Source organism: Panthera pardus, unplaced genomic scaffold (genome assembly GCF_024362965.1).
Source record: "Panthera pardus isolate Hobbes unplaced genomic scaffold, ASM2436296v1 HiC_scaffold_12, whole genome shotgun sequence".
NCBI lineage: Eukaryota > Metazoa > Chordata > Mammalia > Carnivora > Felidae > Panthera > Panthera pardus.
This window is the reverse complement of record NW_026526677.1, coordinates 28,751,174-28,777,371: the sequence shown is the minus strand read 5'-3', so window position 1 is coordinate 28,777,371 and position 26,198 is coordinate 28,751,174. Positions and strand designations below refer to the sequence as shown.

Below are 26,198 nucleotides of genomic sequence, written 5' to 3'. Positions count from 1 at the left end.
CATAGAGGGAATGGGGGGAGGGTATCTCACAGTCATATCTTCTCTTAATCACATGAATTATAAATGCATCTTTTGGAAAGTGCTCAGCTCCTGAATATCTTCCCTGTGTCCAGAATAGTACAGAGAAAGCCATCATGTTTGCTATCAAGACTGTACCTTGAGGGGCACTTGGGTGGCTCAGTTGGTTGAGTGTCTGACTCTTGATTTTTGCTCAGGTCATGATCCCAGGGTTGTAGGATTGAGCCCTGAATCAGGCTCTCCGATGAGGTTGGAGCCTGCTTGGGAGTCTCTCTCTCTCTGTCTCTTTCTCTCTGCCCCTCCCCCTGCTCTCTCTCTCTCTTAAAAAAAAAAAAAAAAAAAAAAAAAAAAGACTGTACCTTTATAACAGCTTTGGATTTCAGTATCCCTGCCTGGCCTTCCCCCTCACCGTCAGTGGTATTCTGGGCTGATGTCTAAGTGAGCAAGTTCCTTTCTGAAATTCTAACAATTATAAGTGCTGGCTCAGGGCCTCCACCATGCTTTCCATGTGATGCACATATTTCAGTGTTATTTGTGCATTATTGTAAGAACAATGAAGACAAGGAATAAAAAGAAGATGAAAAAGAAGGAAAGAAATAAAGCAAGAGAAATTATTTCCTTGTACTTGACTGTCCTTTTCTAGCATCTCAAGGCTTTCTGCCATTACTCGAATTAGAAAAAAGCCAAGGGAAGAAACATTTATTGAAATCAGCTGCAAGCCCAGCACAGTCCTGTGTATTTCACAGACTGCAAAAGGTTAAGCCTCTTGCTTGTACTCACTCAACTATGAAGTGGGAGAGCCTGGCTCTAGATCAGGTCCACATTTAATTCATGGAGCAGCTGTATAGGCAGACTCTGTCCTAGGAACTAGGTATACTACAGTGAAGAAAATGGGCAAAAATCCCTGCTCTTGTGGAACTTAAAGTCTGGTGGGGAGACGTGATAAACCAGGTAAGTAAGTAAAATATGAAGTGTTTTAGAGGCGCCTTGGTGGCTCAGTCAGTTAAGCGTCTGACTTCGGCTCAGGCCATAATCTCACGGTTCATGGGTTCGACCCCCGTGTCAGGCTCTGCGCTGACAATTCAGAGCCTGGAGCCTGCTTTGGATTCTGGGTCTCCCTCTCTCTGCCCCTCCCCTGCTCATCTCTCTCTCTCTCTCAAAAATAAATAAACATTAACAAAATTATTTAAAAATGTATAAAGTGTTTTAGACAGTAATAAGCATTAAGGAGGAAAAAATAAAATGGGAGAGGGGGTAGGTTGGGACGGGGAGAGGGCAATTTCAGAAATGATGGTGAGGGAAGGTCACAACTGAGCAAAGATAGGAAGAAAGTAATAACGCCACCAGATACACTTGTGTGTATCTGGGGCAAGAATCTTCCTGACACAGGGAAGAGCCAGAGCAGAGGCTTTGAGGCGGGTGTGTGCTTGTCATGGTATTGGAAGAACAGCCAGGAGCCCAGTGTGACAGAAGTGGGGTGAATGAGGAGGAGAGCAGGAGGGAAAGCTGGCAAGTAAGGGGGCTGGAGCACCTATGTCTCAGAACCCTTAGTAAGGACTCTTTTTAGGGGGATGGGCTGCAGCTGGCAGGTGTGGACATGATTTGACTTGTACACCTGAATAGCTTTGTCTTCCTGCTGTGTTGAAAATAGCCTGAAGGGACAAGGATAGAACAATGAAGAGGATATTGTAATAATCAGGTAGGAGGTAAAGGTTAAGACCAAGGGATAGCAACAAGGGTAGTTAAAAAGGGTCAAATTGACTTGGATATATTTGGAAGGTACAGCCAATAGGATTTCTTAGCAAATTGGGCAGGCATGAGAAGAAAAATGGGGCAAAACAAACAAACAAAAAACCAGGAGACAAGAGGGACCCCAATGTCTTTGGCTCCAGTAAGTGAAAATGGAATTATCTCTACCTGAGATGGGCATGTTCAAGATGCCTGTTCAACATCCAGGAGTGAAGAAATCTAGGCTGCAGGTAGAAATCGGTCTCAAAAATAGGTCTCAAAGCCCATGCTCTAGCTAATATCTTATGAACATGGCATTTGGGAACTTGTATCTATTTTGTATGGGGGTGGGAGGAATAGATTTCCAGAAGTAACAAGAATGAAAAACCAAATTAGACAATCTCAAAACCTAGTTTAAGGTATAACTTTCAAACTCCTGATCCTCCCAAACTTTATCTGATTATCTGGGGCCTTCTCCTACCCTAACTTCTCCCCACTCCCAACTCAAACAAAATCTATCTATGCCCAGGTTGGTTCTGGCATGATAGCAACAGGGCCACCACTCCCAGTGGAAATGAATGTACCTTTTCACAGCAAACTTTACAGAGACAGTTGTTCTCTGCTTGTTGACACTTTCTTACGGCCACCATGAACTCGTGTACCATTTCACTCATCAGTTCTTTGGGCTACTAGCTGCCTGGACCTCTTGGCCATTTCAGAATTTTTCTAGGTTGGCAAAGGAGGAAGATTGCAGGTCAACCTAATCATTCAAACAACTCTGCAAGGCATCAGGAGATTCATCAGGGCCCTTGTCACTTGAGTTTTCTTATCCAGGTTATAAATTAGGGTCACTGTGATTTTTTAAGACAGCACATAAAAGGGAGAGGTAATTGATCATTGTAGGAATAAAAGACTGAGCTAGACCTAAGAGCAGATGTCTTTTGTCATGGATGTATGTGCTCATATCCTTACTATTCATTGCTTAGGAGGTGGATATGAGATTTGGATTTAACAAATTTATTGATCTACGCAGCACAGGTTAAGTGCTCTTGCTTATGTTAATCTCATTTACTCCTCACATCAGCTCTGAGAAGTGGTATTGTATTATTTTGCAGTGGGAGAAAATGAGGCTCAGAGAGCATGAGCCACCTGCCCAAGCCCATGCCACCTGTGAGTGGCCAGAGCCAGTTTTGCAACCCAGGTTTTTATGGCTCTTACTCCCACGCCATATTTTTGTCTCATAATCTGAACAAATAATGAAAGATTTAAGACAAAACAGATAATCTCTAAGCCTAATGTTAGCCAAAGATGACGTATCTTCTCTTTAGAAAGGAAATATCCATGTGGGAGAAATTTCACCTTCGAATGTAGAGATTACACGCTTAGTTGCCAGGAGAAAGTGGGTAAACACTTTATTCAATGCCTCAAAGATGTGATAACAGAGGCGAGAATTTTCCTTTTCTCATTTGCTTAAGAGACTGTCAAAATTCACAACCATAAGATGCACACACACAAAATGTGTGTGTGTCTGTGTGTGTGCATGAGACAGAAGGGGAGGGGAGAACACCAATCATTACTGTGGTACAGACTGTCCCCAACTATGATCGTTGGATTTATGATTTCTCAAATTTACGATGGTGGGAAAACCATATGCATTCAGTAGAAACTATACTATACTTCAGATTCTTAATTTGGATCTTTTCCTGGGCTAGCGATGTGCATCCGATCCTGTCTTGTGATGCTGAGCAGGGCAGTGAACCACAGCTCCCAGTCAGCCACACAATCATGAGGGGTCAACAACAGATACGCTCACAACCATTCAGTACCCACACAGCCATTCTGTTTTTCACTTTCAGTATAGTATTTAATAAATTACATGATATTCAACAATTCATTATAGAATAGGCTTTGTGCTAGATGATTTTCCCCAGCAGTAGGCTAAGGTAAGTGTTTTGAGCACATTTAAGGTGAGCTAGGCTAAGCTATGATGTTCCATAGGTTAGGTGTATTAAATGCATTTTCAACTTACCATATTCTTGACTTAGGGTGGGTTTATCGGGACATAATGCTATCAGAAGTCAAGGAAGGTCTATATTCTGTTAAGTGCTTTCTATATGTGATTGCTCTTAATCCGTGCCTCAGTCCTTTGAGGCATTATCTCCTTATGTTACAGAAGAACAAACTGAGAATCTTTCAGGTTAAGGTTTGTGTACTTACCTACAGTCGCCAAAGCTATGAGAAGCAAAATTCCAACCCCAGTGGGTGTGAGTCACTCCCATTTCCCCTATAGCCCAAAGTACACCATTGGAAAACAGTACCCCTCTTGAAATGGCTACTCTCAAACTTCACCCATGGGCGTGTCAACTGATAGCTTTCAACCTGACATCATGGTACTTTTGATCCAATCATAAAAGTAAGCATATTCTTTTGGCTCACTAATTTCATGTCTGGGAATTTCCCCTAAAGAAATATTCAGGTATACATGTGCAAAAATTAACGTGCAAGTAAGTTCTATACGTTGTTTGTTATTTATCATTAAATCATTAATATTATGGGGTGCCTGGGTGGCACAGTTGGTTAAGCATTCAACTCTTGATTTTGTCTTAGGTCATGATCTCATGATGGTGAAATGGAGCCCCATGTCCAGCTCGGTGTTGAGGTGGAGCCTGCCTAAGATTCTGTCTCCCTCTCTCTCTGCCCCTTCCCTACTTGTTTTCTCTTGCTCTAAAATATATACATATATACAAAGATATATATATATATATATATATATATATGTACTATATATGTACATATATATATGTATATATATGTTAATAGTGTTACTAACTTATTAGATTCAAATGTCTAATAGGAGCTAGGCTAGATCCATTATGGTCCTTCATGTACCATATTGTACTGGAAATGTTAGGAAGTCATTAAAAATCACATTGTAGAAGAACATTTGATAACATGTGGACCCTGCTATAATACATTCAGTGAACATGAGCAGATGCTATCCCGATTGTATTGTACAACTGTATAACTACAGGGTATATAGTATGCATTGAAAAAATACTGAAAGAGATACACCAAGCTTTCTGAAAAAGGTATGACCTCATTTAATTTGGTTCGAGGCTGGCAAGAAGCCTTCCCAAACCAGAGGTTCAGTGCTGTGTCTTTGTGAGGTTCTATAAGGATCAGCATGTCTTCCCACCTGATGGAACAAAATCCAGATTTCTTAACTTAGGCTGCAAAGTTCTAAATGACCCTGGTCTTCTGAACATCTATCCACACTCTCTCTGTGTTGCTCACTATGCTTCAGCCATGCAGGTCCTTTTTAGCTCCTAGACTGCACCTGCTCAACCCTCCTGCTGTGCAGGGACTTTGCACATGCTGTCCCTTCTGCCAAGAATGTTTTCTCCCATTCTAATGGCTGGTTTCTTTCTTCAGCTCTCAGGTTAAATGTCATATCTTCAGCGGAGTCCTTCCTCGACTACCTCACATAATGTAAGCATCCCATTTTATTCTCCCCCCCTACAGCATCCTGTTCTTTTTCTTTTTTCACACACACATGATAATTTGTAATGACCTATTTATGTGTTTTACTTATTCACTGTCTGCCCTCTTATAGAAGCTAAGTCGTATGAGGATAAGACCCACATCTGTTTTACTCACTGTTGTGCATGAAATGCCTACTTAGAGGCTATTCAGGATAGGCGCTCAAGAAAGATTTGCTGAATGAACGAATATGTGAACAAAGATAATACAAAGCTCTTAGGCACTGACTCTGCACCTAGCAAAGTGTCGTGGATGGTTTAGAAGAAGAAGGCAGGAACTAGAGAGTAGGTGGCTGGTAATCAATGTAAATCAGTGCAACACACAGGCTACAAGAATTCATGCAAGGAAATGTTTCACTTTTTTCTAAAGCCATTTTCTAAGAATGGCTCATTGGATACGAACAATGTCCTACATCCTAGAAGTGATATGAAATAGAGAGAAATATCACTGAGCACAGGTCTCCCATGTTTCTAAAGGCATCTAGTGCCAGACACATACGTTGAAGTGGAACCTGTATCACTTTGCATGTGATCAATTTTGTTCCACACAATCCCTCAAAATCTGACCTCCTTCCTTAAACAAGGTAAGAGAAATGGGGTACCCGGGTGGCTCAGTTAAGCTTCCAACTCTTGATTTCGGCTCAGGTCATGATCTCCCAGTTTGTGAGTTTGAGCCCCACATGGGGCTGTGCACTGACAGTGCAGATCCTGCTTAGGATTCTCTTTCTCTCCCTCTCTCTCTGCCCCTCCCCTGCTTGGTCTCTCTATATATATCAAAAACAAAAAATAAATAAATAAATAAAAATATTTTTAAAACAGGGGAGAGAAGCTACTGCACTATAATCAGAGAGCTTATCCCAAATCCCTAGGGCTGTGGTTCAGAAGCAGAAGTTATCGTGTCTTCTGAAGAACCACACAAAATACTAAAATGGTGGCAAAAAAAAGAACAAATCACTCTTGTGTTAAAAATTTTGCACATAAAATCTTGCAGAAGGCTTAAGAACAATTATAGGGAAAAATAAAACAGATTATTCTACACATTAACTTTTTATTTTTCCCCCTGCAGACTAGAAAACAGCAACCTTTATCAGACTCTAAAAACAAACACGTAGGGCTAGCCTAGGGCCCATCAGTGCTCCCAGAGAATGTTGCCTGTGGACATGAAATTGGGTGTTTGCAGCGGGGGCTGGAGTGGCATGAATATTTTCCAAGCCTTATTCAAACAGTAACTTCTATCTGTTACCATGCTATCAATTTTTCCAACAGTGGATTGCAAATTCACCTCATAAATCAATCTGTACAAGAGGTCAGAAGCCAACCACAGCCAATTAAAACCTCTCAGCAATAATTCATCCAAGATCTGAGTAAGGATTTTTTTTTTTTTTACAAGTCCTAGGAGGCTCTTGTTTATTCTAATCAGATCAGTAGAGGAAGAACTAAATTGGGTAGAACCTGCATTTTTCTCTTATCCCAGAACACAAACTCAGATGTTTTTATAGGGAAAGGAAGAGGAAAAGGAGAAAGATATGAGGAAAGAGTGGGCTGAAGAATGAGCACACTTTTTTCACATAAAGTAGTATTACCCAGGCTCTCCCAACACCAGACCTGCTTCTAACTGACTCATCCTGGAAGCTTCGATTCCAACCTGTTTGGGGTCTGATTCCTTTCAGTGTGGCGACCACCAAAGAAATACAACGAAACTATTACTTAGTGAGTGTCTGTGACACATCAGGCCCTGTGGAAGCTTGAAGTAATCCTCTGTGTTTGTTGCTTTTGAGGAGACTATAGACTACAGATTATCCAGGTGTGAGAAAGAGCTGGAAAAATTAGGAGGCTATAAAGCATGTACATTCTATAAGTGTACACAAACATATTAATATACTACAACTATACAGCTGTAATTATATTTTCACTGTAGGCCTGTGTTGAAAGCCGAGTGAATTTGGACAAATTGACTCAGCTTTCTGAGCTTCTGTGTTTCATCTGTAAGATGGGTAATAGTAACAGAACCAATTCATAGGAATGTGGTAGGTTAAGCATTATGTTGGCAAAGCGTCGGCTTGCTCTCTGGCCCCCAGAGCGGCCGCTCCGTGCTGGCTGGAGCCAAAACAGTGGGAGATTCTAAGCCCCATGACAGTGCTCCCCGGTTATCAGCTCACTGGTTTCAAGATTCTCCCTCCAGGCGCAAGTCTAGCCTGAGTCTTGATTGATCACCTGCAACGACGCGTCCTTGAGGTTGGGACTGAGGAAGCACAGGCTCCTGGAGGCGAGTTGCCCACAGCCTCAGCCTCCTCCTGGTGGCAGAACAGCCCACTGGGCAGCCTCTGCCTGGCTGGGGGGGGGGGGGGGGGGGCTCAACGTGGCCCAACACGCTCCCTCTTGATTCGCAAGACTGGTTTGATCCTTCTCTCAGACAGCTTCAGGCACGCAAGCAAACCTTCCAGCTACCTTTTACAACAAAATGCTTTATAGGGCACCTGGGTGGCTCAGTCCATTAGTCCGACTCTTGATTTCGGCTCAGGTCTTGATCTCATGGTTCTGAGTGTTCGTGGGTTCGAACCCTGCGTAGGGCTCTGCACTGATGGCATGCAGCCTGCTTGGGATTCTCTCTCCCGCTATCTCTGTCCTTCTCCTGCTAATGTTCTCTCTCTGTCTCTCAAAATAAATAAACTTTAACAAAAGTAAAACAAAATGCTTTATTTCCTAATTATAAACATAAAAGTAAATGCTTATCATAACAGTTGGAACAGATTTGAAGTGTATAAAGGAACACAATTAATAGTCTGGCTGTCTCCACCCTCTCTACCCCCCAATCCACTACCCCCATACTGAGGGTAACAAACAGCAATTGTTCTGTAAATATCCTCCCATGACCTGTAAATACTTAAAAAATACAAGGCCAATATTTTTAAAATACACATGCCATCCTATAGACATATGATAACTATTACTCTGCAAATTGCTTTCTTTTCTCCCAGAGTCCAAAGGATTGCTGACATCTTTCCCAGTTATTATTTAGAAACTTTAGACAAAACTGTGAGGCCTTTACCCAAGTTCTGCAGGACATTCAACAAAGTAAATAGAAATATTAGCGTTGTCTTCCTGGTTACTATCTTTTAGATTTCATCCAAGGAGTTCTGAAGAGTTAGGTTTGGGATGAGGAAGTATGTCAGAGAATTCCTAACTGTTTTATTTCTCTATAAAAGCAGAGTCGTTTAGCTTCCTTTTCCTGGGAAATTCTCTTTGGCTTCAGCTCTTTCTAGATTTTGAGACGTGTCAAAGGAAAGCTGACAACAAGAGATGCTGTCTTCCTCGCCAGAGGTCTCTCTCCACCCACCAACACCACATGGTCTTATCTGAGGGTGGGGAAATGGTGTGTGTACTTGGGCAGACAAATTTTGTCCACTCTGTGGTTACCCTGTGCAGGGTTACTTTCAGCCACACCAGCCAGGCGTGCAGAGCCCATCAGAAAACACATCCCCAATAAACAGGGTACACTTAAGTCTCTTAGCTCTTAGAACAGTTGGCATTTCAATTGAAACTGCCCAGGGTGAGCCTCAGAGTAGAGGTAGAAGTCACTTTTCTCGGGGTGCATGGGTGGCTCAGTCGGTTGATCGTCAGACTCTTGATTTCAGCTCAGGTCATGATCTCACAGTTTGTGGGATTGAGCCCCACGCTTGGGCTCAGAACTGACAGCATGGAGCCTGCTTGGGATTCTCTCTTTCCCTCTTTCTCTCAGCCCCTCTCCCACTTGTGTGTGTGTGCTTGCACACGTGTACTCTCTCTCTCTCTCTCAGAATAAATAAACTTTAAAAAAAAGTCACTTTTCTCATCAAGTTCTGTGCAATTCCTGAGAAAATAGAGCCAAATCCTGTCTCACACCCAGGACTCCAGAGAGGCGGGAAGAGAGTGGAAGTTCACAGTGGATGTGGTCAGCCCCATTGCCCTCTTCTCTTGTTCTGTCTTCATCACCAGCAGGGAAAACACATCCAGAGAGAGGGGGACGTTCTTGGGATGATGTACTCAGGTATCTCTCTCAACTTTGCTGGGAAGACAAGAGCCAACACTCCCTCACTCTCACCCTGTGTTGGGGCAAGAGTATAAATAGACACCACCAAGTGAATCAAGATAAGAGCTAGGAAAACGTAATGTATCCTGAGAGAGAAAAGGTACTGTGACACCAAGCTTAAACCCCTAAATCCGGTCAGGCACTAACAAGGATAAGGAGGCTTCTTCCAGCTGGAAACAGAACAGCCCTCATAGAGTTATTTATCGCTTGCCCACCATGTTTATTATTGTTTGAGAGCCAGAGAAAGTGGCTGTGTTTACAGCGGGTTAAAGGGATATCAGAACACTCCACACGGGATTCGTGAGGCTCCTTAGCCTGATGGAGATTAGAAAGCACGGAATCACCCCTCCTAGACACACACACATATTCTCTAATCACACTCCGTGTGTGTTTATCCGTGGACTGTGAGCTTCTTGAAGATAGGAGTGATGCTTTATTCCCTGTACATCCTCTCCTAATCATCCTTTACAGGAAATGAGACTTATGAAGCAGGAGCTCAATAAATATTTGTGAAATGAACTCAGAGAACAGAATCTGTTCTGATTGTCAGTAAAAACAACTTAATCTTCAGCTAATACTGTTCAGAATCTAGTATACGAGGAACTCGATTGGCCAGGGCAGAATGAAGAGTGGAGCAGCAGAGACGCTGCTCCCACCCCTCCCAGTGGGGTGAGGACAGCAACATCAGCCTTCCCAAAACGGGTGACTCCACCTGTGAAAATAATTTTTTTTAAGTTTCTCGCTAAAATTTTTGGAACATGGCAGTCAAATCCCCACCATTCCTCATGTTAGACATAAGGCTTAAAATATATTTTTTTAAAGGAGTGTATGTAGGTCCTCTCACACAGTGCCTGGAATATTCCCCCAGATGCTGGTTTCCTTCTCATCTTCCCTGTCCTGTGGGCTTTAATTCACGGAAGTTGGAGTAACCTGATGCAGATTCTTTCCTGAAAGCACAATTTGGCAGGAAAAAGGAGGACGAGGGCCAAGCAAACGTGTCAGTGAGGAACTCAAGGAAAGGTGCTGTCTTGGTGAACACTACAGTTTGCTAGTAAAAAAAGTATGTGTGGGATTATCTGTGACATCAAGGCCGCTGGATGCTTAACAGCCAGGCTGAACACATGCGGGAGAAACCCAGCTGGCAGGAATCTTACTCAGACTGCTCAGAAAACACGTTCTATATTCTAGGCTGTTCTTGCTATAATGTATCTTGTTCCTCATCTCTCCACTTTAATAAAGAAAATATGTGGGGCACCTGGGTGGCTCAGTCGGTTAAGTGTCCGACTTCAGCTCAGGTCATGATCTCAAGGTTTGTGGGTTCGGGCCCCATGCTGGGCTCTGTGCTGACAGCTCAGAGCCTGGAGCCTGCTTCAGATTCTGTATCTCCCTATTCTCTGCCCCTCCCCTGCTCACGCTCTGTCTGTCTCTCAAAAAATAAGTACAAAAACCTTAAAAAAAAAAAAAAGAAAAAAGAAAATATGTTTACATACTTTATGAAGAACCTTGTGTTTACTTTCTTTTGAACATGACCCAGAAAAACAAAAATGACAGTGGAAGGTAGTGATGTATCCTGAGAGAGAAAAGGTGTACAAGGAGGTGAAAACTTCCCCCAGTCTTCTAACCTCATCCCCCTGAAGTTTAAATTATTTGGGAATTTAAATTTGTTGTGGCCTGTTATGGCATTTACTTAGAGGAAACATTTAGGTTTATAATATGAAAATGATTAACTGTGTCCTTTTGTTTGAAAGTTCTTTAAATTCCTTGTGAGACACAGGAGGTGGAAAGAAGACACCAGGTTCTATAGAAAAAACATATTTATATGAAGATATGAAAATAACATTATGGGTACCTCTGCTTTCTAGCTAACTTAAACTCTGATATGGGCATAACCCAATTTTTGAGAAAAATTTGAAAAATTCCATATTTCTTAAATTTGTGTGAAACTCCTTATAAGTCCTGATTGAACAGTTATAGAATTCAGTCAAAAAAGTCAAAGTGAGACTCTGAGGCTATTTTTCTCTCTGATTTTGATAGTTTCTTTTCTAAATTTTTTTCTTTCCCAGCTATGTTTTTCTAATGCCATAATTTTAGCTTCAAATACTATTTTCTAGTTCATCATAATTTTGTATTTACATATAAGCAAAATCTTTTAATCAATAAATACTGATTGAATTGCCAACATTGGGGGTGCCTGGGCAGCTCAGTCGGTTAAGTGTCTGACTTCATCCTGGGTCATGATCTCACGGTTTGTGAGTTCCAGCCCTGCGTAGGGCTCTGTACTGACAGCTCAGAGCCTGGAGCCTGCTTCGGGCTCTGTGTCCCCTTCTCTTTCTGCCCCTCCCCCACTCACACTCTGTCTCTCAAAAACAAATAAATGTTAAAAAATAATTAAAAAAAAAGAATTGCCAACATTGTACCAAGAACTGAGTTTAAAAAGACTAATAACATCTCTGAGTCTATATTTTCATTAGCCCTTCTTATTAAAAACATAGTAATATTTCAATATACCTTTCATATGCCCTAAAAACTAAACAAACAAAACCAACCAGAATATAGAGGGAACTTATAAACACTAACATTAACAAACACCAACAAATGACTAACATAACTACACTAAAAAGGGGGTATGAAAAGAATCGACTTAAGTAACTGTGGGAAACAGTTATCTTGACTAGATATTGTCAGGCAAAAGACAAAGAGAACCACCCATAAATGCTGTCTTCTATTTAGAAATGCATTTCTCATTAAATGTTTACTAGAACATTTAATAGTAAGTAAATAAGTTGTAGATAATCACAGCCTGGTTTCTCACTGTCAGAGAAAGAAGTTCCACATAAGGAAAGCGGAAAGGTTAAAATGAACACTGTGGATTAGAATTCAAGGTATCAATATAAGCTCATTATTATATACATACACACATATATGTACACATGAATATATGCATGTTCATATATATGTATACATGCAAGCACACAGATATATATGCATAGAAAGATACATACAGATGTATAGATGGGTATAGTTGGTACTGATAGGTACATATGCATAGTTTATAGATATGCAATTTTCTAGCTCTGCTAAAATAGCCTAGAAGCAATGGTCCTCAGTTGCAGTGGGCACAACCAGTGCCCTGATCTTGGTTTCTAAGTACTGTTCTCTGATAAAAGGAACCAGGGCTTCTTGGAGAAATGGCAGGGCAGGGGCAAGGGCAGGGAAAATGTTAGGATGAATCTGGAGAGTGTTGTGGAGCCAGAAAGGAGGGAAGTGCTGTAAATAAGATGAGGGCATGCCAAAAGAAAACAAAAGTCTACCTACGGATGTTCCTAGTGAACAAGTTGGGACATTTGGAGCAACACAATAAGTAATGAAACCATTGGATTTTGCCCATAGAACAAAATGAATATTCATGAGTCCAGATTGAAAAAAGTATATAATTGAGTAGATAAATAAATAGCTAAAAAGAGACAGCTTTTTCCTACAGTAGAATTCCAATGAATAGGTATAGAAGGAAAGAAGGAGGTAGAAAATCACCATTAGGTAAATATTACAGTAATTCTTGTTGTAGACAAGATCTGCAGATGGATGTTAAAAAAAATCCGTGGGAAAAATATTGAAGACTTGCAAAGTCTCAAAGTATCTCCTTCAAGATATTTGTTAACTACAAAGGGAACAACAGTAACTTTATAATGGATAAAGTTGCAGACGCCACCTTCACCAAGGGACCAAAGTTAAAACCACCAATAATAAAACATCTTGACATCATAAAACTTGATTTGAGAAGGACACAACATCATTTCTGTTGTGTTCCTGCCAAAAGTTTATAACCTTACTTCAATTGTGAGAAAACATCAAAAATCCAAATTGAGGGAAAATCTACAAAGTGAGAAGTAAGCTTCAAAACTGTCAAGAGACATGAAAAGCCTAGGAAACTGTTACAGATGAAAGGAGACAGAATTAACAAGTAGATGTAATGGGGAAGCTGCATACGATCCCGGGACAGACAAAGAACATTAGTGGAGAAAGTGTTGAAATTCAAACTGTATCAATGTTAATTTCCTGGGTTTGATAATTATGCTAGGGTTATGTAAGATGTTAACACTCTAGGGAAGCAGGGTGACGGGTATCCAGGAACCCTCTGCACTATTTTTGCCGCTTGTTTTTATAAGTTTAAAATTAGCTCAAAATAACAGTTAAAAAAAGATTTAAAAATATTTTAGTCCTCAAAGAGAATTTAATAGGAAAAACTAGTAGAGGAAATTGAAGACTAGGATGCCCCACCTACATAGTAGTGCATTACCATTTCTGACTTCTCCCTACTCTGCTTTCCTGTAGCACTTACCACCTTCTAACATCGTATTTAATTTACTTACTTATTATAGTTAGTGTGTATAGCATCTTCCCCTGCAGAAGATGGGAGGGAGGGTCTTTGTTATGGGCAAAAATTTGCAAAAGAATAAATGCAAGACAGCATATATTAAGTACATGCTACAAGCTCAGATGCCTACAAGGGTTGGCCAGGTAACTTAAATATATGAAGGGGTGTCTGTTTTGTTCACTAATGTATAATGTTGTGTGACACAAATGGGACCTGGTACACTTAATCAACGTTTTCTAGAAAAATTAATATAAGATTTTTAAATTGGGCGCAAATTATTCATCTGGAATTTTAGTAGTGTTTTGATTGTATAATAACTATGACTATCTTGACTTACACAACACAAAAGAAGGAATAAACTAAATTTACTGGTCAAAGATATTCTGGATAATACTTTTATCTGCTCCATACTAAACATTTTACTTTCTTTTTGATTCAAAACCTAAATTTGTTAGAGAGAAAAGGTATTTCTTAAAAATGCTGTAGTAAGAGTGATGGTGTTACATATTGCTGGGTGCAATATTAGTTGCTGCCTAATTTCTAGATTTCTAGAAAGAAATTAGGCATTATGTATCAAGATTCTAAAAAAATAAATGTGCTTAGGTTTTCACAAAGCAATTCCTTTTCTGGAATCTATCTTGCAGATTGAACTGTATAGATATAGTCATCACAGAGTTAGTTATGAATTAAGAGATAGTTAAGAAATGAAAAGCTGACCAAAAAAGCATATCAATAATGCAAAAATGAGTAAGTACATAACAATATATTCAAATTATGGATTACTTTGCAGGCATTAAAATGCATGTTTATGAATTGCTTTTAGTACCATGGAAAAGTGTTTGTCCTAGAATGTTAACTGAAAAAGAAGAGTATACAAAATTGTACAGACAGTATTATCACAATAATATACAATATAATTTTAAAAAGTGGAAATACGCACATGTGTAAACACTTTGGAATTTCTACCTCCCCCCTCTGCTTCTCTGTACATTACTTTTCATTAACATGTACTACTTTTAAAATCAGAGATGTTAATGATAAAATTTTAAAATATTTGATTGATCTCAAAAGTACTGTGAAATAAGGAAAAAGTCAAATGGCAAAATAAAATTTATTTAAAACCTTACAGTATTACCAGAATAATTGCTGAATGGACCCAAGATCTAAATGTAAAAAATAAAGCCAGAGAATTACTAAAAGGAAACCTAATACCACCCTGAATGCTCCCGATCTCGTCTGATCCAAAAGGAAATGTGGACAAATTTCTTTATAATCTGCAGTGAGAAAAGCTTTTCTAACTATGTCCCAAATCCTAGAAGCAATAAAAAGAAAAAAAACCCATAAATTTGAATGCATGAAAACTTTTTAAGGAGAAACAAAAAAAAAAACAAGCAAACAATAACAACAAAAGACAAATGGTGGGGGTATTTGCAATTCTTAATATAAAGGGCTAATTTCCCTATTGTATAAAGGAATCTTAAAATTGAGAAGAAAAACAGCAAAACCTGATAGAAAAATGGGCATAAAATGTGACCATGCAGTTTACAGAAAAAAAGACACAAATGACTGTGTTGATGCTCAACATAAGTTGATGCTCAACTTGTTTCATAATAAGAGGACTGCAAATTAAAACCACACGGAGATACCATTTCTTACCTATTAGCTGGCAGAAACCCACAAGCTTGATAACACTGAGGCTGTGGGGGAACAGACCTCTCAGACATTACAGGTAGAATATAAGGGTACATTCTTATGGAGGAGAATTTGGCCATAGCTATCAAAATTACACGTGCATTTACCCTTTGACCCAGCAATCTTACTCTATGAGAGTGCCCTTCTATTTTACTTTTCATTTTCCTTGCTCCCTAACCATGTGTGCAGTTTATGGCTAGTGTGCTCTAAAGACATTCTAAGGAGACTGAGTCTTACTCTTGCCACTTTCTACAAAAAGATCTTTCTGGGAAAGATCAGATGGGTCTGTTTAGAAGTCAGGGCTGTTTTTTCCATCACCAAGGGGATTGCTGCGGAACGCCGCCCCCAAAGTTCATTATCTCAGCATTTAATGTTTTGTTTTTGTTTTTTCAAAATACAGAAAAGTAATTAGAAGACATGATGGGCAATAACCTCTGTGCCAAATTACCTTGTTTTAATTTGATGATGCTTTTGAATTGTTCAAGCTCAAATAATTAATTTAAAAACTGCCAGTCTCTTGATAGGATTTTTTTTTTGGAATGTGCATGCCAAGTATTATAAAGAATGTTTTTCACGGTAAAATCTTAACCCCCTAAGACACACAATGACCATCAGACCACTGATCTGCTTCAAATATTCGAAAGATAATAAGCCACAAGTTCACAGGAGGAAATTATTGCCTGGCCAGCCTCTAGCAGTCTAGGTCTGACTATTTCTTTAGTGACATTTATAAAACCCCATTGCTTTAATCAGATCATAAGAAGACTGAATCAGGTTTCAGATTCACTCAGGGTTGATAATTGAGCTCATTCCTGAAGGGCCTGAAGAGCACAAAAGCACTGAAGTGAAACCATGGAAATTAGTGATTTGAATAGGAGAATCGTGAACTTTGGTAAAGAAAACATTCCCCATCGGGGCTCTCACGGAACGTGCTTTGCAAAACTCTAATAAGATTAATGAAGGTAAAATTAAGGAAAACACTGTGAATCTTGTTTTCAATGGAAGGAAAGAAGAGAGAGGGAGAAAAAAGATCAACCTCATTTATACTCTTAACTATGTAATTATGAGCCTACGTGGAGGGTCCAGCAGCACGTTGCTTCTTGCTGAGGGAATGCAGTGTCTAGTTCTCTCTCGAGTTGTGGGGTTTGTCTTTGGAATAGTTGGCTTCTCCAAATGAAACTGGACCAAAATTCTGAGCCATCTTTTGTAAATGTTTGTTCTTCACAAGGGCAGGGTGACTTCCTAAGTGTGTAAGCTGGCTGGAGATCTGAGCAAGTTTAGAAAAGAGAGCCAGGCCTGCCCTTGAACTTCACGGGCGCTGCGCACAACAGCGCACACCCCCTCCACCCTGGCTTGGGGCCCTGACATGCAGCCCCAAGGAGCCTCCTTTCCATTCACTCGCATCCCCTAACCACACTGGCCTTGGGGGAAGTCTGCAAACCTGGTAGGCACGCCCTGCCTTAGGAACAGTCTTCCTTCAGCTATCTGCATGGATTCCTCCCTGTCCTGCTCAAATGCACTCAATGAGGCCTTCCCTCAGGCCTCCACTTCCCCCAACTTCCCTGCCCATCTCCATGTTTCCTCTTAGCCATGGTTATTGTCTTCTAACTTAGTACACAATTAACTTATTTATTGTGTTTACTATATGACTCCCCTGATACAACATAAACTCCCTGAGAGTAGGCTTTTGTGTTTTCTGCTGTGCTATCACTAATATAGGAACAGTGCCCGGTGCACAGTAGGTTTTTAATAGTTTTTGGGTGAATAAATGAATGAATTATCCTGCACGTGCTTTATCATGACCCTAAACTTCTTCACTGCAATTGTTTATGTAATTACATTTTCCTTCATGGATTTAAAGCTCCGTGCAAGCAGAAATGGTATTTATTTCACCCAGTAAATACTCCCAACACCTGGCATAATCCTAGGTACACAAATAGGCCATCAACAATCACTTACTGAATGAAAGAATTAAACCATTCTGATCATCTTTCTGAGGATACTGAAATGGGAACAAAGAGCCACAGATTCTCAGTAACTTTGGGAAAATTTTTTGACTTGCTGGCCTCGGCTTCTCCATATAAACAATGATGGGATTGGGCCAGAGCAACAGTAAGGTCCTGTCTAGTCTTTGGAGTCCATTGGACCTATGCCCTCATTCCTCTCTTCTTATCCAGTTTATTTATTTTTTATTTGAGTATAGTTGACACACAATGTTACATTAGTTTCAGGGGTCCAACTTAATGATTTGACAAGTTTATACATAATGCTATCCTCACCACAAGTATAGCTACCACGCTTTTACAACATCATTGACTACATTCCTTATGCTGTGTCTTTCATTCCATGACTTACTCCATAACTGGAGGCCTGTATCTCTCACACCACTTCACCCATTTCTTTTTATTCACTTTTAAAAGTCCAATCAAGTATGGTTACTAAGATGTGTGCTCTTGAAAATTGTTTGCTGTGATAGTGTTCCCAATAGACATTTTAGACAGTCTTAGGGGGTTGAGACATGTAAATGGGATAGAAGAAACTGACTCATCTCCTGATACTGGTAAAGCCCATGTGATCTACCAATACCTCTTGAAATCATGAACTAAACTATTATAAGTTTTCATGGCAGCTGTAAGAAATGGCATAATTAATACAGCATGTAACAAGATGCCTTCATATATTTCTATCCTTAGTCTGTATTGTAATGTTCTCACTGCTTTAAAAACTCATTACAAACATTTGTCTTTGATTATTCTGTACTCCCAAACCTACCAGTTTTTTTTGTGGGCTAGGAATACCCATGCTTTTATTGATCCTATGTTCTCAATAGATAAAGCAGCATTAAAATATTCTGAAACTGACTGCATTTTGTTTTCTATGTTTAAATTCATTCTAATACAGAAAAGGCTAGGTGTGAATGGTCCTTGCTTAATAGTGACCAGTGTACCCTGGCTTCTCCAAATCATCAAGTCTGTCCCATGAAATGCCACCAAATATAGCAGCTTCCTCAGGATATGGGCAAGTTCCCTCACACAGGGTGACCCATCATAAATTGAATCCACCCCAGTGAGGTCTTCAGTAGAGACTCAGCTTCGCTGGAAATTGATAGGAACCAATGTTGGATGGTTGAGGAGATGACATTTGAAGACTCAAGGCAAAGGAATTCTCTGGAGAGGGAATAACATGTGCAAAGTTCTTGAGGTACAAATATGCTTCGCATGTACAAAAAAATAAGAAAATACTGGTGAGACTGATATAGGGTAACTGAGCAGTCACATGGAACAAACCAATCTAAGTAAGTTTTATTCTTAATTCCCAAGTTTCTCCTTCAAAGTTTGGTCTAAATGGCAGCCCTGGAAAGGCTGGTAGGACTGAAATTTTGCACTCAGGTTGGGGCTCCCCAAGACAGAGATTGGATCAAAATCCTACTTCTGGACTTCTTAGACTGACTAATCTTTAACTGGTGGTTGTTTACATAAAGTTTCTCTACCTCTGATCTAACTACTTTGATTCTAACCCCTCCTCTTCTGTTTCTACCCTTGACCACCTTGACTTCCAACACAGCTACATAATGTCCATAGTCCAGGATCACCTGGGCCCATTCACACCTCTCTTCCTGACCTGTCAGAGCTTCTCGACTTGTCACCTAGCAAGTCAGCTTCCTGATTGTTGCCTCTCCCTTCCCTGATATCTGCTAGTGTTCACCCTTTGTCTAGCTTCCATTTCTGCCTTCTCTGTGTCTGGTTCACACCTCTGGCAGCCCGACATCAATACTCTGTCAGGTCCAGACTGCTTCTTGCTACTCTACACTTTGATGGAGGCTTTGTGCCAGGAGCTCACTTCCCCAGTCAGATGGCAACATTTAAAGAACCAGTGTTGGGGGCACCTGGGTGGCTCAGTTGGTTGAGCATCTGACTTTGGCTCCGGTCATGATGTCAGGGCTCATGAGTTCGAGCCCTGCATTGTGCTCTGTGCTGACAGCTCAGAGCCTGGAGCCTGCTTCGGATTCTGTGTCTTCCTCTCCCTCTGCCCCTCCCCAACTTGGTCTCTCTCTCTCTCTTTCTCTCTCTCTCTCTCCCTCTCACAAAATGAATAAACATTAAAAAAAATTAAAGAACCAATGTTGGCTTATAAACACTGCTGGCATCACATAAGGAGTTTGGGCTGCAACATCTCAGAAACAACCTAAACAGAATTTGCTGGCAAACACTCACCACCTCAATGGCAAAAGTTTCTGTAACTTTCTTCTCTGAACTCAATACCTCCTCATTTTCCAAGCCATACAACTTGATATTTTGTGATAGTTCTGTGTTATTTTTTGTTTTGTGAATATTTGAATATTGAATCCCAACAAACTATGCAGTTCTTGAAAAGCAAGAACCATGCCCTGTATTTCATCTGTAAATTTTGTATGCCTTAGTAGTGTTGTTCATCCATACAGTGAGTGCCTAGTAAATACTGGCTGATTGATACTTCATTGTCTTAATTCAGCTAGGAGTTTTGGGCACTGGAACAGAGGTGATGGAAAGTGTAGTCCCTCCTGGTAGATCTGTGTTATTGGAGCTAAATGCTACCTGTAAATGCTGGCTAAAGTTAGAGCCTGCGAGGCTGCGCAATACGACACTCCCACATCCCCGGAAGGTCCACAGTGTCACAAATCAGGACAAAAGGGCAGCCCTTCCTGCTTCATGTGATAATTAGATTGTTCACGCATTTGTTAATTCAGTGAATATTATTATTCTTAGAGTTATGCTCATGTACTATGTGTGGGTTATGCTATGTACAATATGCAGTACAATCATGGAGGACACATAAAAAAAAATTCTGAACCATGATGTCTGAGGTGCCCTAGCTCAGCCTGAATTACAATCAGATAAAATCTTGGCTCTTCCTCACAGAGGAACATTGGGGGCAGAAATCTGCAAACAATGGGTATCACACGTCAGTATCTGGGCTGCTGGCTGGACTCCTGTCTCTGCTGGAACGTGCTGTCCGGGTGGAAAGCAAAACCATGGATCAAGACCTTTTGAATCCGGACCTCCACACTTCAGAACTTCCCTCTTCTTTTTGTAGCAGGATGTCAGATGCATTCACCGCAAGATATTCTGATGTGAGCAAAAAAGAAAGATTTTAACTGCTTCCTGTGCACAGACCTTATACTAAAATGGACTTGTAAATTTTATCAATGACCACAAATGTAATGGGAAAAAAAGGACTTAAAAATCTCTTTCACTACGCCATGCCTACTGATGCTGTTATGCTTAGTATCTGTGCTAAACAGAGGTTTCATTAATTCATTAATTCATTCATTCACTGGGTTGTTTGTTCTTTCCTTTACACATTCATTTATTTAACAAATGTTTACTCAGTGCATACTGTGTGCCAGGCACTGTGCTAGGATCTACAAGTGATATAAAGATGAATAAGATACTACCTTTTGGCCTTAAAGCACTCAGAGGAAAAAGGAGGAGATAAAACATACACTTAAACTATGGATAAAAAATGTGATAAATCACCCAAGAGAATTAAAGTGCTAGGGGAACAGAGATCCAGCTTGGGAAAAGGGCTTCATAGAGGAGGTAGCTGGGGCCTAGGAGAAAGGTAGGAGACAAGTATGTAGAAATGAGAATGAGGTTGAGGATGGGGAATTATCGCCACCAACACAATTAAGCTATAGGATATTTACATCACATCACGAAGTTCCTTCACACCTCCTGTAGTAAGTGCCACTGCCCCATGCACCTTCGTCCCACAGAGCCAGTGATTTTCTTTCTCTTCACGTAAGTAACTTTTGCCTGTCCTAGAGTTTTACCAGGTGGAATCATACAGTATGCAGTCTTATGGATCTGGCTTTTTTCACCCACCATAACGTTTTGAGATGCTTTCATGAAGGTGTTCATTACAGTAGTTTGTTCTAATTGCAGAGTTGTATTCTACTGTATGGATATGCCACAATTTCTTTATCTATTCACCTGTTTTCCAGTTTTAAAAGACTATTGGGGGCACCTGGCTGGCTCAGTTGGTTAGTTATCCAACTCCTGACTTAGGCTCAGGTCATCATCTCATGATTTGTGGGTTTGAGCCCCTTGGTGAGTATTGTGGGTCAGGCTTTGCACTGACAGTGTGGAGCATGCTTGGGATTTTCTCCCTCTCTCCCTCTCTCTGCCCCTCCCCAGCTCACTTGTGCTCACACTCTATCAAAATAAACTTAGTAAATAAATAAATAAACAAATAAATGAAAATAAGATTATGGAAGCACCTGGGTGGCTCATTTGTTAAGGGTCCAACTCTTGATTTTGGCTCAGGTTATGATCCTACAGTGTGTGGCATGGAGCCCCGTGTCAAGCTCTGTACTGACAGCACGGAGCCTGCTTGGGATTCTCTCTCTCTCTCTCTCTCTCTCTCTCTCTCTCTCTCCCTCTCTCTCTGCCCCTTCCTTCCTCTCTCTCTCTCTCTCTCTCTCTCAAAATAAAAATAAATAAATAAATAAATAAATAAATAAATAAATATTTTAAAAAGATTATGCATAAAGCTGCTATGAACATTCATGTACAAGTCTCTGTGTAGACATATGCTTTCATTTCTCGTGGATAATACATAGGAGCAGAATTTCTGGATTATGTAAACAGTGAATGCTTAACTGTATATAAGCAACTGCCAGACTGGCTTCCAAAGTAGCTGTACCATTTTACACTCCCACCAGCAGTGTATGAGAGTTCCAACTACTCCACATTTACTCATACTTGGTGCTGTGATTCTTTCTAATTTTAGCCATTTTAATAGGTGTGTAGTGCAATCTCACTGTGGTTTTAATTTGCTTTTCCCTGATGACTAAAGGTGTTAAGCATTTTTTCATATGCTTGTTAGCCTTTATATTTGCTTTAGTGAAGTGTCTGTTTAATCTCCTGCCTATTTTTAATTGGGTTTTTGTCTTATTATTGAGTTGTAAGTGCTCATTATATATTTTAGGTACAAGTCCCTTATCAGGTTTATGTATTGTAAATATTGCCTCCTAGTCAGTGGTTTACTTTTCCTTACTGTAGTGGTACTTTAGAAGAGCAGAAGTTTTAAATTTTGATGAAATTCAATTTATCAGTTTTTTCATTTATGGTTTGTATTTTGTGTCCTAAGAAATCTTTGCTTTCCCAAAGTCATAAAGAGTTTCTTGTTATGTTTTCTTCTAGAACATTAATTGTTTAGCTTTGACATTTCAGCATATGATTTGTTTTCATTGTGATTATGATTAATTTTTATACAAAGTTTGAGGTAAGGGACAAGGTTTATTGTTTGTTTTTTTTTTTTTCCTGTATGAATATCCAGTTGGAACACTTCCACTTACTGGGGGAAAGAAAACTTTTTCACTATTGGATTACTGTGACGCCTTTGTCAAAATCTCCTGACATTATATATGTTGGTCTGTTTCTGGGTCACATATTCTATTCCATTCATCTATGTATCCATTCTTATACCAAATCTACACTGTCCAATTTATGTAGCTTCACGGCAAGTCTTTAAATCAGATAAAGTAATTTCTCCAACTTTTTCATCTTTTACAAATGAAGAAAGCCAATTTGATTTGATTTCAGAACAACCTGTTGGCCAACAACAACCTCACAGATAGATACAATTCTGAATGATACGCACACTACCACCAATTTCAAATACTTTTCTACCCTAAATTAAGTTTCTTCATTCAATGTAAGCATTACTTCTACTTCAATACGGTGCTCTGCCAAAATTTATATTTGTATTATCACCAGAAACATGAATTATTTTACCTATAGTGATCAACTTTTTAACTAAATCTATGATAACATTCACAATAATGGAAGAAATGGCAGATGTTTCACCTTTGACCGAATGAACTTTCAAATAGTTTGCTCTTTTATTTTACGAATTGAATGTAAAAGTGGAACCACTATTGAAATTAATTGAATTGAGTTTCTATTTGAAATATCTGATATAATGCATATAAATCAGGCATCATTTAACTATTTGCAAACTTCTGTTGCTGCTAATGGAGACAATACATTAACAACTTTGGCTTTATTTCTTGTAAATGCACAAGAAAAAAATATATATTGGGTATCTGTTGTGTACCACTTCAGATTATCTCAGCCTCCCTGATTCCACTTGGTTTTCCCACTGGTGCATCCTAAAAGTCTTTCACCTCAGCTCTGTACCTTCAGTTTGGATTTCTTTGTGTTCCAGAGCTTCGTTGCAAGACACCTTGCAGAATATTTCACATACATATACAACCTAGAAGTAAGGTAATGGCTCCTGGAAGGAACGTGTAACCAATGGGTCGGCTGTTGAATGCTACCCCTTTCTTCATCTGAAGGACTGTCTTGGAATGTGTTTAATATGGCTCTTCAGGCAGCTGGATGGATCGAACAGTAAGTCACATGGAGTAATGGCCAACTTTGATAGCACTTCTTTATGTTGACTGTGCCTCCTTCCCTGCTTTGCTCTTCCTGACCCTCATTCCTGCTACCCAAATCTCATTCACCAATAAAATACTTGAATATAAAGATTTATCTTAGGTGCTACTTTCTGGGGAACCCAGGAAAAGATATCTCAAATTAAAATAGCCAAATTAGGGGCGCCTGGGTGGCTCAGGCGGTTGGTCTTCCAGACGTCAGCTCAGGTCGAATGATCTTGCGGTTCACGGATTCGAGCCCCACATTGGGCTCTGTGCTGACAGGTCAGAGCCTGGAGCCTGCTTCGGATTCTGTGTCTCCCTCTCTCTCTGTCCTTCCCCCACTTGCATTCTGTCTCTCTCTCAAAAATGAATAACCGTGAAAAAAATTTTTTTAAATAGCCAAATTAATTTGTAAAAAGGAGAAATCACACTTGAATGAGTGACACCTAAATATAACTTCAGAAGCTGCATGTGTTATTATTTTTTTTGCATGTGTTATCTTCTTAAAAAAAAACTGCTGGGGCGCCTGGGTGGCGCAGTCGGTTAAGCGTCCGACTTCAGCCAGGTCACGATCTCGCGGTCCGTGAGTTCGAGCCCCGCGTCGGGCTCTGGGCTGATGGCTCGGAGCCTGGAGCCTGTTTCCGATTCTGTGTCTCCCTCTCTCTCTGCCCCTCCCCCGTTCATGCTCTGTCTCTCTCTGTCCCAAAAATAAATAAAAAACGTTGAAAAAAAAATTAAAAAAAAAAAAAAACTGCTAATCTAATACTTCTTCAGAATATTTATGTCTTCTGATTTTCATCAGTCAATGATATCACTATGGATCCTGTAATAGATGACAGATGTGTGCAAATATTATGTGCAAGTTCATCAACTTTCTTGGAACATAGAAATTCAGTATTTAATTTTTATAAAACAAACCTACTACCTAACTCCCTGCCTTGTTTCCTTCCTTCCTTCCTTCCTTCCTTCCTTCCTTCCTTCCTCCCTCCCTCTTCTCAACCCCTCTTCATTGCTGCTGTAGTGAATACTGTGGTGTGCTGCCCAGATTCCCCCTGCAAGACTGTGACAAGGTTCCCCCAGCTGCTGGGAATGCTGGCTGTTGACAGCTCACAGTTAATTCCATATCCAAGAATTGCTCTTGCTGAAATATGCTGCTTTATTCAATGTCGTGTTATCTCCCTGGGGGTGGGCAGGGGAAGTTCCCACCCTATAAAATTGGTAAATGGCAGGGGGATGGGAGGTGGTGGTGAAGTATAAATACTTGGCCCACTTGCCTCATTTCAGGACACCCCCAAGAGATCACCCAGTTCCAGAACTCCCATGGGATCAGTTGAGGCTTCTGCTGCACCTGCATCACAATTCAATTTTCCTACTGCCCAATCCTGCTTCCCTTGCTCCCTCACAGGTGCTGTTCCCAATAACCCCCTGGAGGCAAACCTACATTTCAGAGTCTATTCTTCAAAAATCCAGCCTAAGCTGCCAAAAGGTTTTTTTTTTTTTTTTGCAACATTTTAAAAAAGCATTACCAAACAATGAAATACATGCTATTTTCATCATGCAATAAATAATAAAACCTCTGTACTGAGAGTGTTCAGTCTATTCTGTATTCACTTTTTGGTATGACTCCTCAGCCTGTATTTCCTGCACATGTTTCATGTATGCCTAACCCATAATCTCCCCATTTCTCTCTGACTCAGCCCACTGATGGTCTGGCAGGTGTACCAAGAGGCCAGCAGGAGCAGTATCATTGACTGTCTCTCCCAGTCACTGGAGATAGAAGGAACTAGCTGTCATTACTGATCCTATCTGAGGACCACTTTGGTTTTTATCGACAAGCACTCTGCACACTTTCCTTGAAAGGAAGGTGGGGGAAAAAAAAAAAAGAAAGGAAGGAAGGTGACAATTGCTTTGCACCTTGAAAGGGTCCAATAAAGAGAGGAGGATTAGTCTCCAGATGAAACCACGTGTTAAAGTGAGAATCCCATCCATTACACATCCATTTCACGTACAGTGGAGATCATGACAGAATCTGGATGTCCAGAGTGGAGATCTGTCAAAACCATCCCATCTTTTCATTCCACCATTAATAAAACTATCCCATCAAAAAATGAAACACCTGGTGCAAATGCTGGATGGGAGTTAGGAAAACAGGCATAAACTCAGAGTGTCTGAGGTAAACCAACCTATGTGCTCATCTTAATTTATAGGTATGTTACCTAATTCATAGGTAACAGAATGCTGCTGAATCTGTGTGCTCAAGAATATTATTTCACACCCTATAACCTTGAATGGATGCAGGACTGTCCTCTGGCAATACCAATAGAACCAAAAAAGCTCAGAAGAAAACTAAAATTC

At 40.2% G+C, this 26,198-nt stretch overlaps 1 long non-coding RNA gene across 1 annotated transcript in view; it reads left to right on the top strand.

Moving 5' to 3' along the window:
- LOC109271307 (uncharacterized) overlaps nt 1-25,428 on the top strand; it is an 88,791-nt gene extending 63,363 nt beyond the window's left edge. The window contains exons 4-5 of the long non-coding RNA XR_002081923.2: nt 23,633-23,817; nt 25,128-25,428. This is a non-coding gene — a long non-coding RNA (uncharacterized LOC109271307). The remainder of the gene's footprint in view (nt 1-23,632; nt 23,818-25,127) is intronic.
- Nucleotides 25,429-26,198: the final 770 nt, after the last annotated feature.